This window comes from Columba livia, chromosome 1 (assembly GCF_036013475.1).
Source record: "Columba livia isolate bColLiv1 breed racing homer chromosome 1, bColLiv1.pat.W.v2, whole genome shotgun sequence".
Taxonomy (NCBI): domain Eukaryota; kingdom Metazoa; phylum Chordata; class Aves; order Columbiformes; family Columbidae; genus Columba; species Columba livia.
The window spans coordinates 209147039-209167165 of NC_088602.1; the positions used below are offsets into that span (position 1 = coordinate 209147039).

At 47.7% G+C, this 20127-nt stretch overlaps 1 protein-coding gene across 3 annotated transcripts in view; it reads right to left on the minus strand.

Moving 5' to 3' along the window:
• The window catches only part of PLXNA4 (plexin A4), a 490888-nt gene that overhangs the window by 468638 nt on the left and 2123 nt on the right, over positions 1–20127 (minus strand). The gene's annotated exons all lie outside the window — the stretch shown is intronic.

Consider the following 20127-nt stretch of genomic DNA (forward strand, 5'->3'; position numbering starts at 1 on the left):
CAGTGCCAAGTTGGCCAAGAAATCAAAAGACATTTAACAGGTGAGGAGAGCCTGACCATCTCTAGGCACAAAGAGGAATATACACACCCCCTGTCCCAAAGAAAAGTTGAATATATTAAAGTAAATTAGCTGCGTTTCATCCCAGCAGGTTTCCCCAGCTTGCATAGTAATTGCAGTTTTAGGACAGCCTTGAGGGGAACCGCGTTTCCTTCCTCAGAAGTCAAGCTTATGCTAACAAATTCCCTTCAGGGCTTCATGGAGTCTTTAAATTTTCTGGACCTGGTCAAGATGGGAGCCCTAAAACACCATTTTGAACCTGTAAGGAGCAAGGAAGGGGCTATGACCCCAGGTTTCTCTGTCAGTCAGCAGGCAGCTATTTTTCTGTCAGCTGAGGATGTATAAAACGGTTTATGTTGCACTGAGTGCCAGTGGGTGGATGCTTCCCTTTGCTTTGCAAACTTGGGAAGATCTGTGAGACACAAGTCCTGCGTCACAGGTTGAAGTCTTGTAATTAGGACTCCATAAAGAGCCAGATCTCATAAGACAGAGACCATATTTCAGCTGTGTCCCAAAAGCCTGGCACAGACAGTCCTGTATTCACAGTGACTTTGTGATCACTGGCTATTTCACTCTCTAGAACTCCATGAGACACCAGCAAGGGTAAAATGTGAGTTTCAAGGAAAAAAACAAAGCCTTTAGATGTTCAGGCGGAGAGAGTTGGGGTGTTCAGCTGGAGAAGAGAAGCTCCAGGGAGACCTTAGTGCGGCCTTTCCAGACTTAAAAGGGGCCAATAACAAAGATGGGGACAGACTTTTGAGCAGGGCCTGTTGCAATAGGACATGAGGTGATGATTTTAAACTAAAGGAGGGGAGATTCAGGCTGGACATGAGGAAGAAATTGTTGCCCCTGAGGGTGGTGAGAGCCTGGCCCAGGTTGGCCAGAGAGGTGGTAGATGAACCATCCCTGGAGACACCCCAGGCCAGGCTGGACGGGGCTCTGAGCAACCTGAGCTGCTGAAGATGTCCCTGCTCATGGCACTGGTGGGACTGGATGAGTTTTTAAGGTCCCTTCCCACCCAAACTGTTCTATGATTCTATGACCTATTGGTCCTTGGAGCACCAAGGTCTATGTATGGAGGTGGGGAAACAACTTGAATAGAATTTGCAAGGTGTGGGAGATTTGAGGGATTTTCTTGAGGTTGTTGTGTGGATGGGTTTCTATCAGATGGAGATTTATTTGTGAACTAGCCAAAGGAATCTCAAGGCCAGCTCGAAGGCTGAAAAACAACACCTGCTATGGGAGTGAGGCCTCCGGGCCTCAACAAGATGTAAATCAACAGACCTATTAGCAGTGAGACTCAGGCACGTGGACAGCTCGTGAACATGGACAATATCCAATCAGCTAATGCATGCTTGGCGCGTGGACGCGTGATCAGGAAATAACTGCATATGTAAGGAGGCTTGTTTCTGTAATAAATGGCTTCGCTTGCATTCATATTGAATTGTGTGGAGTCCATGAGTTTTCGCCCTCGCAGCAAGGAGAGAATCTGTAATCTTCAGAATCCAGGATTTCGCTGCATATTCAAAATGCAACTGAGAGACGCAGGGTAAAAACAACAGGACTGGGAAAATCAGAGGTGATACCAGGGTGGGGAATAAGTTTTGGAAATAAAGCTTCAGAGGGATGTAGAGCTAGTGGATTTGCTGCATAGGATCAGGCTATCTGCAAACCAGGTGAGCTTCAGTTACTGGTGACCAGTACTTGACGGTTCAGAGACTATGGGAAGTTCTCTCAAACTAAGAGTGTATAACTGACCAGCACATTGTAATTAATACAGAGCACACCTCTGTACTGATAGAGATCTGAGATCTTCTAGATTAAGGACCATCAATCCTGCTATTATACCAAACATTACAGTTGGAAGTAGGCTGAACACACAGCAGGAGTAGGAACATAAAATGCTGCTGACAATACTATAATACTGGGAGGAAGGAGTCAGATAGAGCTGTGATGATTTCTCTTCACTGACACAAAGTTTGCAGCAGAGGCGAGAATGGAGTCTCCCTTTATGCTTTATTCAGCATAAAATTTCCTCCTTTCATTTGTGGCACGTATCCAACCCATTCTGGAGTAGCAACCACTCGCTATAGATGAGGCCACTGAAAAGATGTGACACAGCAAATTCTTCATCTTTGGCTTCTCACGTGAGCAGCTGAGGAGAAGAAATGAGCAAGTACAGCCTCATAAAATGGACCATGTCAAGTTTTAGCCAGATCTCAAGTCAAACACACACACTATCACTAGTGGGAAGGAGTAGCACTGACTGGCATTTGCTCTCCCAAACATAAAGGAAAACTTCAGTTTACTGCAACCATTAGCAATATTTTTATAGTGACATCTGTACTGGAGATTACAGGGAAAAAAGGGCAGAGTAGAGGGGCAGGAGAACCTCTCTCGACCTACTAACCACCCCCCTTCTAATCCACCCCAGGTACCATTGGCCTTCCTGGCCACAAGGGCCCAGTGCTGGCTCATGCTCATCCTGCTGTCCACCAGGACACCCAAATCCTGTGATTCCTCATTTTACGGATGGTGCAGGAAGTCACCACAACAAGTTCTTTCAGTACAGAAGCACCTGCAAAACTCAACCCGCCTTACAAAAAAATACCTGAATAAACTTACTAATTAATTTCCTATTAATTTTCTCTTCCAGTGACTTTTGTCCCCATGAGGCAGAGGACAAGCCCAGCTGCTGCCAACACATACAAAGGCCAATGGGAAGTTATTCTTAGAGCCCTGGCCGGCTGTTGCTGCAGGATAACCAGCTCCAAATCATGCCTGACAGTCTCGAGATAGTGCTGAGCTAGACAGGACAGCTACAGCCTGGATCAGACACAGGCAAGAGTCAGAATTGTGCCAGTATGGGTAAAAAGATAATCACCTGCTCTGGTTGTTGTAACAGAAAGATTAAAAAAGAGCTGATGTTGTATACACACGCAGAGGCTGCATTTGCAAAGAAGCACACAAATCTATCCTGTACAGCATACAAATGTATTTATTTTTGCACAAAATTATGCAATTCCCGTACTCGTGGCGCAGGACCGTGTGTGCATGCATAATTACAGCGAGCGTTAGCAGCAACACCTATAGCTCAGGTTGGCTGACAGGTTCTGTACTAAGACTCAGGTTTAAGGTCCTCATTACTTTGACAGACCTGAACTGCTCAGGGGCCAATTTCCTCAGCTCCGTGTCTGCCTCGGGCTAACATCGCCGGCGAAAGTTGCATTCAGAATCGTTTGGGCAATTCTGAGAACTAAATTAGGAGAAAAGTTTTTGCAAGTTATTATTTTTTTCTGTATTTGACCTTGTTTATATTCTTCCCACTGTCATACTGAAAAGCTTTCTTGTTTTGGAGTAAAAGTTGCGAAGGTCCTCCCCTACTGTTATTGGGGTCTTCCGGCTATGCCTGAAAGTCAATGTAAATTTGACCAAATTACAGCATTTAATAATAAATACATTGCAAGCAAAAGTTTTGCCTCTTCCACTGGGTCAAAGAGCGCTTGGGCCATCACCACAGGAGGAGTAAAACACTCTCAACATCAGGGTTTTCCCCACGCTTATTTGCTGTGTCAGCTGGAGGCTCTTGTGGTGCTGCTGAGGAAAACTCTTCTGTGCTCCCTCATGGACTTAACGAAGCAGCTCAGTTTAATTAACCCGATCGGAAAGCAAAAGTGGAGGATGTTCTGACACAAGGAAGGGAAGGCTGGAAAGCAGAGGAGGGGAGAAAACTGGGCAGGGATAGTTTAGGAAATGGGATAGGAGCACAGATTGGGAAATGTGAGCAGACTGCGGATTTGTAAGTTCTGTAACCATTGAAACATCCCCTCCTTATGAATGGGGCATTGATCCAGGGACTCCTGCGTCTCCCGATTCCCCTAAGATGAGTTTCCTCCAGCTGCTGACAAATCTGGAGGTCAAATCAGCTACACAGGGTTAAAGTTCTGGGGAGAAATTTCCATTTTTGCCTTGCTCAAGAGCTTAGAAAATGCGTATGAAAATTAAAAAAGGCAACTGCAGAAAGGAAAAGAATTTAAAAAAAATGCAAGTAGTTGCTAAACTGTTGCAAACTATTTCAGACATATCCAACATATTCCCTAACCCTCCTGTGTGCATTAAGAGGGTACAGGAGGTCCTCCTGAGCAAAGGCCACTACCATCGCATTCCAATTCCTTCTCAACACCAATATTTAATGTCAAGAATGGACTAAGTCACTAAATTATGAGACTTAACAGAACTAGGAGCAGCAGCCCTTATTTACAAGCTATTGTTATATATGTTAAAGCCACATGAATCACATGGGAGGATGGGGTGGCACAGAGCCTGATGACATTTGAAGAAGGACAGGGAACTGCTGGAGAGAGTCCAGTGCAGGGCAACCAAGACGCTGAAGGGAGTGGAGCATCTCCCGTGTGAGGAAAGGCTGAGGGAGCTGGGGCTCTGGAGCTGGACAAGAGGACACTGAGGGGTGACCTTATTAATGTTTGCAGATATATAAAGGGTGAGTGTCAGGAGGATGGAGCCAGGCTCTTCTCGGTGACAACCAATGATAGGACAAGAGGTAATGGGTACAAACTGGAACACAAAAGGTTCCACTTAAATATGAGAAGAAACTTCTTCTCAGCGAGGGTAACAGAACGCTGGACCCGGCTGCCCAGGGAGGTTGTGGAGTCTCCTTCTCTGCAGACATTCCAACCTTCCTGTGTAACCTCATCTGGGTGTTCCTGCTCCTTGGGGGGATTGCACTGGATGAGCTTTCCAGGTCCCTTCCAACCCCTGACATTCTGGGGTTCTGTGATTCTGTGACATGAGGCTGCTGTTATTTCGCCATCCCAGCGTAGCTCACATCAGCACATCACACCTTGTCCTGAAGGTCCCTTCCAGCTCCCCCCAGTAAAAGAACACATTGCTGCTTGCAAGGGCAACCAGCATCTCTAATCAATGTGTTCCTACTAAGAGCAGGTCCTCACTTCCAGATGTTTCAGTCTAGAAACACCCCAGGGAGACAGACATCCAGGGAGGTGAAGACTTGGCCAAGGTCACACAGAATCATAGAAGAGTTTGGGTTAGAAGGGACCTTCAAGTCTCACCCAGTGCCCCCCCTGCCATGAGCAGGGACATCTTCACCAGCTCAGGTTGCTCAGAGCCCCGTCCAGCCTGGCCTGGGATATCTCCAGGGATGGTTCATCCACCACCCCTCTGGCCAACCTGGGCCAGGCTCTCACCACCGTGAGGGACAATAATTTCTTCCTCATATCTGTCCTGAATCTCCTCTCCTTTAGTTTAAAACTCTTACCCCTTGTCCTATCACAACAGGCCCTGCTAAACAGTCTGTCAGTGTGGTTGAGACAACTACAGCCCATGTGTTTAAATGCCAGCTCAGTGCCACAATGACAACTGTTCTGCAGACCCACACATGCAGCAACAGAAGAACCTCCTTTATAGTGGATTTTCTCTATTATTACCTCCTTTGGTCCACGTTTTAGGAAAATACACACACATCCTAATGGCTCTGGAGTGGTAAATTCCCATCGGTCTTAAACCTATCCACTCCACCAGCACTTTTCCAGCATCAGCAGAATAGGTGCATTATACACTTGAGTGTCATCGTTACAGCTCCTTTAAATAGCTCAGTGGTCACCATGTTCAGCTGCCAGTCTGCACGGGTGCACCCAGGGCATCCTGAAATGATACAGCACAGAGTCCTGGCACCGAGCCTGCAGAACCCAGGGGAGGAAGGGAAGAGGTGGCTGCTGCTGCTGCTGCTAAATCTCTCTGCAATTTATATGTGCTCTTCGCCATACTGACAAACTTTGAGAGGAGACACTGTCAGGCTGCCATCACTTTGTAGACAGCTCACTGCTGCTGCAAAGCACACCTGCGAAATGCAAAATCCTTCCATAAATATCTTCCTTGGGCCAGACACCCAGACATGGGTAGAAGCTGCAGGTGTTCTACGCTTTTGCAGGGTCTAACCCTTAATTTGCACGAGCAATGCCTAGTGCTATCAATAAATCAACAAATCACTCTAGAGCAGCCACAAGGCAGGTGATGCAATTGTTTTAGCTATTTGCACAGCTTCATAATTGCAGATCCATCATCGCAAAGGATTAGCTGTGCTAGGGTAGGTGTTACAGAGAAGACTCAGTACCAGAAACATGCATATGAGCCGTTCAGCCTGCAAAAGATAGTTTATGGGTTTGCAATTACCAGTGGTTTCAGATCTGGGTTGTACTATCCAGAAGAAAGTTACTGGTTTGCTTAGAGCCAGCTGCAAGTGAAATCTCACCCCAAACTCTAATTCAGTCCAGATCCAAACACCATCTGCTTTGTTCATCTCTGCTTGCACAGTCTAAAGGCACCTGTGTCTGAGTCGAGGGGCATTTTTAACGTGAGGGCGTGGGAAGGTCATCTCTGTTCATAAAATCTGGCTCATTAGAAATTGAGACCTCACTAACACAGGCTGTAAGAGCTGAAGAAACACTACAAAACAGATGCACAGGTGCTGAAAGAGAAAGACCCACAGAGGAGTGTTTTCCACGTGCCATCCGCCCCTCTTAGCTGCATCGCAGAGGACAAGCCTGCCCTCATTTTCCCATTGCCTCCACCTCTCCATTCATTCCTCTTTCCAAAGCAAGACTTGTTGACCTCTTCCCTCATCCCACAAGATCCCACAGCTGCATGTTGAGTGCTGTACGACTCTCAAATACTGTAAAAAAGCAAGCAAGCCTGCGCCTGTGCACCCCTGCGCTTTGGGGATGCAGTCACAACTGCTTCAACATGACGCAGGAGCATCTCCAGTGCTTGTGGAGAGCATTGTCTGTGCTCCAGCCCCCGAGGACCTCAGGTAAGGGACTGGAGCACACAGTGCCCTGCCCTGGCTCCTGCATGGCTGGGACACACTGCCTGGGGACAGCTGGGGACACCTGGGTGGCTGCAGACAGATGGTAACGACATGAGGCACCCACTCAGATGGGAGGCTGGGCTGAAATTTGCCCTCGCTTCAAAAGTTAGAGGCTGTAAATCTTATTTGCTTTGACTAGAGGAAAAAGGCAGGGGGGAGAGGAAGGGAAATGAAATTTGGGTTGTTGGCTGTGGCAATTGGCTGAAGGCCATTGGTTTGAACTGGGTGCTGCTGAGCTTACTGCGATAAACCTGAGGAGCGCATCAAAGTGCCACTTCTGGGCTTATTTAAGTTTTTTCACTTAGTAAAATAAAAGCATGGTGCTAAATAGAGACACAGACTTCTCCAAAAAGGCGGCAAGCCCATCTAGCAGCTCCCGTTGCCAGACTGACCCTTGTTAGGTCAGTGTCAGCAAACACACGCAGAAATCATACAACCATAAAATCATTTTGGTTGGAAGACACCCTCAAGATAATCAAGTCCAACCATTAACCCAACACTGGCACTAAACCATGTCCCTAAGAACTTCGTCGATGTGTTTTTTAAACCCCTCCAGGGATGGTGACTCCACCACTTTCTAGGGCAAACAATAGAACTTGTCATGAGAACTAAACCAAGCTACTCAAACTCCACGACTCAATACTGTGGGGCCCATCAAACTTCAAATTGCCCTCTGTTTCTGCAGTAAATAGGAAATCCTCATCAGCTGTTTGCAGAAGGGAGCCCACAGCTGTGGTCCTACCAGACGCCGGAGAGTTGGGGTAAAAATTGTAAGTAGCATACACAGGTGTAAAAATGCAATCACAGTCCTATGGGTTATTAATAACAAGATATTTCTCCTCTGCGGCCATCTGCATCCCCTCCACCCCCACAAATCCGGCACTTTCCTCTCCCAGCTACAACACCCTCTCTCTCATTCAGTGCAGATAATTCCCTTTTTTTCCATTGCTTTCAAATCATACACGAAGGTAGCACTCGACAGGCAGTTTCTCTGGTACAGTCCATGCAGACTAACATTGTGCCAAGCACCATGAACTCAGAACAGAGGGTTTTCTACCAGGATGCCAGAAATAATACAAATAAACTCTTCTTCTCTCCCTGGCTTTATATCTACAGCTCCCACACATCACTACCAGCGGGGCTTTAAAACTAAAACAGACTGGGCCTACGTGACTTGAATTTATTCTGGAAATTTATCTCTTCTTGCTGAAAGCTCTGTGTTTGCTTGATCTTCCTGCCTTCCAAGTCCTACAAGTGCCACATGTTGCACAGCTGGATCCCTGACAGAGGAAGAAAATAGGAGGGGAGAGAGAACAGATTATATATGTATATACATATATGTATGTATATATATATATAAATGCAATGGCCAAGGTTTTCAAAAGTCGCCTGTGAACTTCAGCAAAGTAACTTCAGATATCTCCAAGGGACCTCTGTGCAGGAAACACAGAGCTCTTGAGCTTCTAAAAATCTGCTCTCCATCGGCAGAAGAGGATGGAAAAGGAAACGGGGAGCTCCTGAGGACTCGCTGCTCTGAAGATGCTCAAGACCAGCTCTTGGGGGAAAGGATTTGCGGAACAAAAGCGGCATCGGGGAAGGCTGGTTACAAGACAGACAGGAAGAAGAAGGATAGAGCTGTGTGGCAGCAAACAAAACGCTGGCTACTTTTAATTCTCAAGCTTGCTGGGGTGTGACTACTAAAATAATAATGTGCTTGTCCAGCACCAGGAGAATTTGTTCACTCTCAGCAGCTGTAACAGGGGAATATCACCAGGCTCCAGCACAGCTAATGGTCCAACATAGACATGGGCAGCAACATCCAGCCTGCCAAGCCAACTGTAAAGTAAGAAAAGCTAAGGGGAACAAAGCCATATTGAAAAGGATTTATATAGATATATATATATATAACACCAAAGGAGAAAATGAAGAAAATGCTATTTCCTGTGAAATGAAGTATTGCACTCTGTAACACTATGTGGGGGGAAATCAAAAACAAAGCAAACTAGAGATTCAGTTCATAAATACAGGAGAAGGTCAGCTTCCTACTCACCAATAACTCAGTCCAGTGGGAATTGAGCGTGGTATTTGATACAGGGCAGATATTTGATTCCTTCCTCTACGTGGGAAGTTTGATACACGCATCCTCCATCCCTCCATCCACCTTCCCTACCACGTAATAGCATCGCCAGGGGCTGGTTTAGGTCCCTTCTGGCCACCGCCCCTGCTTCAGCAGCAACATAAGCCAGTTTAAAATCTTCTCCCTCTTAACACTGAGCTGAGGAAGGGATGATTTTTTTTTCCATCTTGGAGAACAGGCAGTTGCCGAAAAAGCTTCTACCTCAGCCCAGCAACAACAAGAACTTGGAAGAGGCTAATTACGGGTGACGAAGTAAATCACCCACTGGCAGAGAGCAGTGAAGAAGAGACAGGTGAGCACAAACCTGCACTTGGAGACCTTTTTGCTTATTATAAAATAAAGCTGTTTCTGCTGTCTGCATTACCGGTGAAGGAGAAAGGACAAACACCAAGTGAAACTGCTGCATGGAAAGGGCCGTGGTTTTCTCTTCCAGCTCACTACTGCAAGTCAAAGAAGCGCAATCTTCAAACATCACACTGTAATTTTTGTGTATCTTTGTGCACGTATGGAGAAGCCTTAAAAAAATCCTATACATACATACATACATATCCAAAATGAAGGGAGGCAGAGCAGGAAAGCAGCCTGCATGGCCACCTAGGCTGCTGCTGGGGGCCAAATCATAGACTCATAGAATCATAGAATCATAGAATCATAGAATCATAGAATCATAGAATCATAGAACCATAGAATCATAGAATCATTTTGGTGGGAAGAGACCATCAAGATTGAGTCCAACCATTAACCCAACCCTGGCACTAAACCATGTCCCTGAGAACCTCATCTATGGTTCTTTTCAACATCTCCAGGGATAGTGACTCCACCAGTTCCCTGGTCAGCCTGTTCCAATGCCTGACAATCCTTTCCAGGAATAAATTTTTGTAATATCCAATCTGAACTCCCCTGGTTTAACTTCAGGCCGTTTCCTCTCTTCCCATCAGTGATCCCCTGAGTGACCCCCCCTTGCAATCATCAGCACCTGGACCAGCACCTCCTGAATAGCATTAAAGAAACCGAGCTCACAAGAAGCCACATTCCCAGAAAAAAAAAAAAGGTTTCTCCAAGAATGCACCATTTATTCCCAGTTCTGCAGTGGTGTAAAACATCAAACTTTTTCCTCCATTCCATCTCCTCCCTACAAACTAAAACAATCCCACTCCCACCACTTCCCAATCAAGGGATGTTGGAGGAAATAGAACTGAGTTTGTTCTAAATCCCTCCTAACTCTGACTGTGCAGCAAGGCTGCTCTTCTCCTGAAATCTCACCCTGGACCTTCAAGACCTTTCCTGAACTGTGGGCAAAATCGGCAACAAGCTCCGAAAAATGCAGGGTGAATAGATCAGCATTTTCTAACCATGGGCATTTTGCATCCATATGTGGAAATGTGTATATTAATGTGCATTTGTATGTATATGTGTAAAATATTAAATATGTATATATGGATGCATGCATGCAGTTGTATTTAAGGAAACTACAGAAGAATGACAGAGCTGGGCACGTGCTGGCAGTATGATGCAACCCAAATCTTTCTTATGCTGTAGGACAATCAAGACTTTTTCTCTGAAATGAAAGCAAAAAAGGGCCCAAAACAGCTGGGAAAAAGGGTGATGCATACGAGAAACTGCCTCTTCTCTGGCTCAAGCATAACAGAGAGTGTGTGTGTGTTTGTGAGCTGCAGATGAGTCAAAGTCTGAGGGCTGCCTTGTGTCAGGCATTGACTGTGCCAATGACAGCATTTCCCGACAGTCTTTAATAACAGCAATTTTAGACCCTGGAGCGGTAGGGGGGCAGGTGAGGGAAAAGACGAGTGCTTCTCCTGCAGGCTGGTGCACAAACCATCCTGCATCCTTGCCAAAATGAGTTAAATGCACCCGCTGGCAGCTCCATAATTGCAGCCCACGTTGTGACGTGTTATTCTAAGAGGTAATAGAGGGCGCAGCCGGGAGAACAACTTTACATACACGGGAGTAAATGTAAAGTCACCAGGAAGACACTGGGGACATGCTTCCCATCACCAGGAAGCCACTGGGGACATGCTGGGGTTAGGAAGGGGTGGACCAGGTGGCGGTTTGGGGGGACTCATCCCTACCATACTTCCCAGTACCGCACAAGGTACCTCTGTGGGGTCGCACTGTGAACATCCAGATTTATACTGGGAAGTAACCAGGAGACAAGGAGTTATCACTATTTCCATGCAGAAGAGCTTAAACAGAGACGAATATGTGCAGAGCAGGAGGTTACAATGAGAAGACACAAGCCCCACTGTTCTCCTGCACCTTGGCTCCCCAGTGTGAAGGTGGGAAATAAGCCCCTACCAGGTCTCACGGATGCTGGAAAGCTCAGATTTGTGAAGATGCTAAAAATCTTCAGTTTTGGGAAGAGCTTCAGAGTGCATCATGTTCTGATTATTTACTTCTCCAAGGTAAGGAGAGACTTACTTCACACACCACCTCCTGGAAAGGCGGAAAAATCAGACGTGTCAAATAAGTAGGAAATGAAAATTGACTTGATAGCTCCTTCCCCTTCCTAATGGGTAATACTCATGTAATTATGCCTGCTTGCCTTTTCTTTTTTTCTGCTTTCTTTAAGACATTATGCAGAGAAAAATTTGTCCTAAAAGTTGTTACTTTCATTCGGAGGCATCCCATTGAGCTGTTTGCCATGCTAAGGCAGGCAAGAGCAGAGACTCCATTATAAGGGAGGGAAAAAAACGTCCTGAATAGCTCTGATAGGTGTTGTTTTTAGCATCAGGATCCTGCTGCATGTGGTTTGTCTCTCTTCCCTCCCTTCTCCATCAGTCAGAGGGATGCAGTTCCAAGGATGTCCCATGTCTCCTGCTCTCTGTGGACCAAGGTAAGAAGCCCCTGGCCTCTTGGAGCCATCCAGGCAGAGAAAGCCAGAGGTTACAAAGATGCCCTGAGTCCAGCAGCCAAAACAACTCTGTTCCCAGTGGGAATTTGGGCAGAAACCTGGGACTTCAAGATCTCACGGCTGGTGGGATCCAAGGGGACATCTCACACGGGTGCCAAGTCCCTGCCACCCCTTGGGTGACTTCTCTCCAAATGCATCAGTGTCACAACCCAGCACCCAAGCAGCTGGCTGCAGCTTGGGGTGGAGAAAAAGGGGTGCACAGAAGCCAAACATGACCCCTCCAGGCCCACAGCAACATGAGCAACCCTACCAAAATGTAGCAAGCTTTCATTTGCCACAGCCAGCTTCTCTCCTTCAGGGAAGGTCCCATTTAGTGCTTCATTGAAGGAGAAGCAGGACATGCAGGAGCATCTCCCAACCATCGATACCACAGAGACGGGCTGGATGCGATCCCATGCTAACGACTGAATGCTGCACCTGCGGGGTGGGTTGCAGGGGTTTCTGGCAGAGCAAGGGGTGAGAATTCAGCCCTCCAGACCCCCACAGTGGACCCCCCCATCTTCCCCTGCACCTCCAACCTACACTTCCCAGGAAGGTCCCCCCCCAGCCTTGCTCCTGCACCCCAGGTGTGTTTTTTTCTCTTCTCCACAGGGAGCACAGCTTCCAAGAAGGCAAACACAAAGCCCAAAGGGATTGACTTCAAGCAAAGAAAAAGGCTCTGCAGAGGAAGGTGTTTTATTCCTGCTCGAGGGGGAGCTTTAAAGAGCCTCCTTTTGTTTCCTCAAAGGCTGGGAAAGATGTTTCCCAGTCTCAGGCTGGCAGGCTGGGGAAGGTGGAGACCAGGGGGAATTCAGGGAACGTCAAGGGCCGCACTCAGCAAGCAACAGCAGAGATTTCCCCACGCCTGAGTCCCTCCACACCCAGCATCCTGCACTGGTCCAGCCATTGCTGCATCCCTCCCACACCACAGGTGCTCATCCCCCCAGGGGAACATCTGCAGCAGCTGCATGGAGAGCCCAGTCCTGCACCTGCAGCAACTGTGCAAGGGAGGCTGAGCATCCCCCCTGCAGCTACACCCACCATCCCTGAAACTTCACCTCTGAGTTGTTAATTTTGCGTGAAGAAAAGCTGTGTTGTTTGCTTTTTTTGTTTTTCTTTCCCACTAGACATTATCCAGGGGATCCTTTAGAGCTGGGAGGGGAAGAAGGATGAACAGCACAGCTAATCCCTGCTGCAAGCAAAGCCGAGCCCTGCACCTCCCGGCTACATTGCACCTGTTCCAGGCAGAGAGGGAAAGCAGCTCTGCTCCTCCCAGTGCCTCCAGACACCCCTCCCAGTGCCTCCAGACTCAACACCCTTCCTGGCCCCACTGAGCCCTCCCTTACCACAGGGGCTGCAGCATCCTCAGGGCTGGTGGGGTGTGAAGGGCAGCAGGATGGAGTTTTCCTTGCAGAGCCACCTCTGTGGTGCTGCCAGCTTTGAGGGGGGAAGCCGTGACCCTGGTGCGTGCAGGCAGGGGACCGAGGTGTTGCATCCCTGCTGTACCTCCCAGCTGTGCATTGCAAAAACAGATGGGAGTGTCCGGAGAGTCGTATACATGGGGCTCCTTGCAGGACTCCCTACAGCAAACCAGCCAGAGCATTGCTCAGCACCCAGCTTTTACCGGGGGCAGTTTTGGGCTCCTCAGGCCAAGAAAGGCCTTGAGGTGCTGGAGCGAGTAGAAAGAAGGGAACGGAGCTGGTGAGGGGCTGGAGCACAAGTGTGATGGGTGCGGCTGAGGGACCTGGGAGGTTCAGCTGGAGAACAGGAGCTGAGGGGAGACCTTCTGATCTCTGAACTGCCTGAAAGGAGCTTGGAGCCAGGGGGGTCGGGCTCTGCTCCCCAGGAACAAGCACCAGGAGCAGAGGAAACGGCCTCAAGTTGCGCCAGGGGTGGTTTAAATTGGATATAAGAAAAAATTTCTTCCTAGAAAGGAATGTCGGGCATTGGAACTGGCTGCCCAGGGCAGTGGTGGAGTCACCATCCCTGGAGGGGTTTGAAAGATGCACAGATGAGATTATTAGGGACATGGTTTAGTGCCAGTGTTAGGTTAATGGCTGGACTTAGCGATCTTGAGGGTCTCTTCCAACCAAAATGATTCTATAATTCTATAAAAAATCGCTGCTCCTACTCCTGGCACCCACTCCTGGGGGCAAGAGAAGCCCCCAAAACAGGCTTTATCCCACCCACAGCAGATGGAAAGGGATTGTTGGGAAAGGCAGAGCGGTATCCTCGGCACCGCTTGTTCTGCTCAGCATCTTGTGTGCTGCAGCCAGCCCTGGGGGTCCCCCCAGACCCCCTGTCCGGGTCCTCAGCTCCGGGGGGGCTCAGGCTGAGCAGGAGCCCAGGACTGGAGCATCTGAGGAGCTTCCCTGACTCACAGCGCGGAGAGATGGGTTTGCAGAGAGGGGGGGACTTGAGCAAACAACAAGGAGCAGCGCATGCAAAGAGATAAGAGAAGGTATTTACCAGGCAATCACTACAAGGTCCTGTGAATATAGTATTTGTGATGGATGAATAGACATATTATTACAGAACTTAATGCAAACCCTTTGCACCGAATGGTGACATGCGATTACTAGTTTGGAAATAACTAAGCTCATTATAATGAAACGCTTCACTCAAAATCCCCCTCCAAAAGGATGGATCTGACGAAGGAAGGAACCTGTGACGGGAACATACTGGGGGGATTTGTTTAACCAGATCAGCCCGCTGGGCCAGCACAGCACGGTCTCCTGCCTCCAGCATGGCTAAAGCCTAGCTCAGCAGGAAGCAAAACCCACCAGCCTGTGTGGACAGGGTGGGCAGTACCCCACACCCAGCATCAGGCTCTTCCTGGCACGACCCCGCGTTTAAGAGATGAAAAGAAGCACCTTTCAATAATAAATAATAATGCTAACTATGTGTTTCTATAGCAACTCATCACCATAGCAGCTAAAGCGCAGGAGGAAAACTCAGAGCTGATCCTGCCGTCTTCAGGGTGAGGAGGCAATTGCCCTCCAGGAGGTGGCTTCGGTGGTGGCAGAGTTGGGACTTAAATCAACAAGTCACCTTCCAGGTTGTCCCCAAACACTGCCCACCGCACAGGGGAGGTGTCTGTGGGGGTGGCTGGATGATCTGAAGAGATGAAACCTGGGGTCTGAGGGGTGATGGGGACACACAGCCCCAAACCAGGCATCAATGTCATCGTGACCCTCCAAAAGAGTCCTGGGGCTCTAGGGCGGCTGGAAGGAAAGGACACTCTGGCAGGGGACAACCCACCCCATCCTGCCCAGAGGACACCACAAAGGGGAGAATACAAAGGGTGACACACAACCAAAAAGAAGAAATATCTAAAATTTGCTGTGCAAATACCACCCCCCCAACACATACGCATTTCACGGTAACACCTTCAAAACCTCCACATGGCTCCAGAAATCCTCCAGAAATTTGCACCAAAACCCTGATAAATAAAAGGGCTTTCTCAGAACAGCCCAGAAGCTCGCATTGTTTAAGCTAGCAAGTCAAGCAGATACACCCATCCTAATTTGGGCATGAAGTCTGGGGTACTTTTTTTCCCCTAAATTACCTATTAAAATCCAAGCAAAAGCCTTTGATCAGCTCCACAACTGGCATGATCATATTCCTCGCTCAGCTCCTCTCTCTGCTCCCTGTTGTGTCGATGGTGACAGAGCCTTTTCCCTCAAAGCAGAACAACCTCCTGCCCCTCATCACCTCTGAGAGCTGGTGACACCACCCTGGGTTGGGACAGTGGCTGTTAGTGACCATCAGCCACGTATATGATGCTATTCCTCAGGCTGGTATGTTCCCAACCAGAGCCTCCCTGGTTTTATCATCTCACTTACGAAAAGTGAAGTCATTTTTAAAGATCATTAGAGCAAAATGACTATTAGATGATGGCTAAAGGGACAGTCACTTCTACAAGACCACCCTCATTTGGTAGATGAGGAAACAAGAAGCCAAGGGACTTGCTCAGGCCCATGAGGCAACTCTCCAGAAAATCAAAATCTCCCTTTGGCAGCCCAGAATAAGTTTCCCTAAAGTAAAATAAAGCTGTGTTGCACACCAAGCACTTGCTATTCCATCAATAGGCAATTGTAACAGGATACACCTCCTTAGTCTCTAAATGAGTTTTCTTTCCAGCACTACATTATAGACAAATCCTCAGTCACAAAAAAACATAAATAAATCCCTTTTCAGAATCAAATATGCTCTAACTAAGTCAAACAGGGCCACAGCAAATCTGCAAAGCTCTTCCTAACTTCCCAGCACAACCATCTTCCCTTCCGGGAGGGGAGAAAAAAAGGCAAAAAGGAAAGAAAGAACATTTAACAGAAGAAATGAAGTGGCAATTTCCCAGTTCAGCTGGGGATCAATACATGGGCTCCTCGCAGTTTCTGTTTCAAAGGGGCTGAGCTCTCGCCGCCAAAGCCCAGACTGACACAACGCCAGTGCTTGACTTATGAGTACTTCATCTCGGCAAGATATTTTTAATTTAAATCTTGCTGCAGTTGAGTACGAAGCCATCCGGGCTTTGATTTACTGCTAATTCGTCTCTCCGACTCCTATAACTCTAAACTCGAGTCACCAAACAGTTTAACGCCGAGGCACTCAGCAGCGAGACTCTTTGTGAATGAGCATCGGGGGGCTGCTGGTGGCAAGTGCATCTTCCTCACTTCAGAAAAAACAACAAGTGTATAAATATTAACTATCTACATGCTGTCCTCAAGTCCAGCATCACTTCACAATTTCAAAGGAAAACAACACTGGGATTAAACAACCCTCCACCACCTTCACCTTTCCTCCTCCACGTAGCATTTTATGCTCGAGGAGAAAAAACATGCAGGTCAGGGTGGCTCATTTTGCAAATATTTACATGTATTTGGTGCAATGTTGGCTGCAAAGGTTCACCAAGCGTCAAGATTTATTCCTCTGGCCCTTGCACGAGCTCAGAGGAGGGAGAAGCGTGTGAGTATATATCATGCAAATGCCTGTAATGGAAAGCTATCCCATATTATCTGCATCAGAGCCACACATTCGTCCTGTCAGAAGGACAAGGGAAATTCAAGTGCAATTCAGGTCCCATAAATTTATTGCCAATGGCTTGATGGGAAAGCCCTGGCAGAACACTCATATATGGATAATATAGCTGGAAGGAAACTCAAAGATCAGGCATGAAAGGCAAGAGAGATGGTGATGCAAGGTCTCCCTTCTGGGTCACCAGTACAAATCCAGCCATGCTCAGGAGCAGTTTTTAATTTATTCCTATGCAAGAGAAACCTGTGAATCTCAGCCTCTTCACTTTTGGGTCTTCATTTCTGTTTCATGGCATGCAGTGTTTAAAAAGCACTGGAAAGCCTTCTTGGCAGCAAAACCTGGAGTAAAAGCAAGGCTCAGAGTCTGCAAATGACCTCTCTTTTTTCTGGGTCAAAAGGTCAAAGGTCAAAGCCACTTGCTGATAGGCAGCATAGTGGGGATGGAGGTTTCTGGAGGTTTCAATCCAATCACTGCTCCCACTCAGATCTTCAGGCTCTCCTCTATCCCTGAGAACTTGGTATCTTCTACAGACATGATTATTTGAGGTAGAAACAGCGCATAACATTCTATTTCAGCAAAGAGTTGGCTTCCTCCATGGCTCCAGGAATCACACCTGAAGAGCGCTTGTCCCCAGGAAAGGTTCACCTTAAATCAAGCCCTGAGCTGCACGGATTAGAGGTGTCTAAAATGAAATGACCATTGGGTTTCCGAACAAGAGGGTGTCCGTTCAAAGCCTTCAGAGCATCTCTAAGGTTTTATTTTGCAAAGGGAAGGGTCCCAGGATGGATGCCATGCTACCTTGCTTCCCATTGCAGGGGATGCAGGGACCTCTGACCTGGGTGGATGCTCAGCACCTTAGGAGATGCACCCAAGCAAGGATGAGGCAAACTTAGCAGAGCAAACACAGGAGTGAAGAACAAAGAAATCCAAACACTTTCAGTGAGATAAGTAAAGAAAAAAAAAAAACACAATGCCAATTCCAGAAAATCGCCACGCAAACTGCCAGTATCACAACACACCTGATTTTTGCAATGGTCTCTTCATCCCCTAAGGTGATTAAAAGCATCTTGTAGCCAATTTTAAAGACATGGGGACTGTGGTTCATGAAAGCACAGCTGCCCCCTGGCCAATGTACTAACCCAAGATGATATTTTCTTATTTTAAAGCACCCATCTGTCATTTTAACTGGAAAAAAATTCAATCTTGAAAGGGTCTTGTCCTGACCAAGCGCTGTTCTTGGCTGTTGAAGCACAGGCTCAAGGGCGGGGGACCGCTCACTGCTCTCACCTCCAAGTGCCACTTGGGGCTCAATTTGTATTTCATGGATGCGAGTGAGGATTCCCATCAATAAATGCAGAGTGAGCCTTTTACCTCTCCATGCCTCAGTTTCCCAAGCTGCACCAAATGAATGAGAATACTTTATCACTGTTTTAAAACACTTCAGAGTCTTTTTTTTTTTTGTTGGGTTCTTTTTCCTTGGTGCAGGCTCCTTGAGAGCTCAAACGTAAGGGATACAAAGTGCTTTTCACCCAAAAACAGTCCTGCAGGGAAGCACGCTCACCACTGATATCCCACAGTAAGTCAATGGGTTGCCCAGACTCTCTGCACAGACGGGAAGTCTCGTTGCCTTGGGCGCCTGGAGCGATTGGTGTCCATTAACTGAGTCTTCCAAGCGAGAAAGAAGGAGTAAGAAAGAGCCCTCTGAAGCTTTTCGACACACTGGTGGGGATCAGAAAGGGCTTTTTATTTGAGCATGAAGCGGTTTGAGGGCTTTGCTATGGGAAATAGTCATAATCCAAACTGCACCTCTAGCTGGGAAGGGGGATTCATGGGCAGAACATGAGACTTTCGAGTCCCAGCACTGCGGCTGCAAAGGGGTAACGTTGGGTCTCAGCCTCAGAGATGTGGGACCTCAATTTAAGGAAGTATTGTGAATAATAAATCAAGAAAAGCCAAGTGACTCCCAGGACAACACGCCATTCTGCTTGAAAACACCTGTAGGCAACGCCAAGCCACAAACTTTGACACCGCTAACTCCAAAACTCAGAAGCTCTACCTCTAACACCCTCCCCATATAGGGTCCCAACACGAAGCACGAGCCCACCACCATCATTCTCAGATTTTTAGGAAGCTTTTCAGAGTTCCTTTCCAAATAATTAATTAATTCCCACACCGTACTAACCCTCAGCGCACGTGAGTATCGTAAGACCTTGCAAGGCTTTTCACCCTGGGGCGTGTGGGCACGCAAATCAAACCCTGGCACTCCGGGAAGGAGGTAGGTTTTATTGCAACCTCTCAACATCGAGGAAATTGGGAGGCAGAGACAAAGCAATTCAGTAAAAGGAAAATGTTGCAACACAAAAGAGGCTCCAGCATCACTCCTCCCCTTCCCCATCCTGCAAAAACAGAGGATTCAACACAAAACTGACTCCGGCAACCCACTGCCCCCCAGGATCTGGCTGCCAAAGAGGGTTTCTGCCTCCTCGGCGGCGGATCTCAGCCGCTGTCACACCGGTGCTGAGCCTTTTGCTTTGCCACATCTCCAGGCTGTCTAGTGCCAAGCTCCGCTGTGGATGCAGAGAAGGGATGCTGGCAGGTGAATGCACAAGGAAAGGCTCAAGTATTTCCTCTCCCTGTGGAGAAGTTCAGCATCTCTCTTAGGATTTGCAACAGCGCTCATCCCTCCGCTAGCCAGGTGCCGGATTGCAGGCTGAACAGATTCAACACCAGTCTTCAGCGCCTACAAGGCAGTTACAATCATCAAGCAAAAAGCTTCCCAACAGCACCGTGATTGATCATCAGCCTGTATTTTAAAACACCCGTCTGGACATAAACAACACTTAGACCATGCGGCTGTCATTTATTTTGCATCTTATTGATATCACCGAGCACCACATATTTAGGATGGGACAGAAAGGAAAAAACGTCGGACTGGTGCTTTAGGAAAGGAAGACACCCCCATGGAGGATGGGTTTGGGTAGAGGAGGGAAGAAAATCCCACGCTTTCGTGATGGGGCTGGGGTTGCATATTTAAACCTGGCTGCACACAGAAAGCAGACGCACATCTGTTGCACTGCTTGAAGC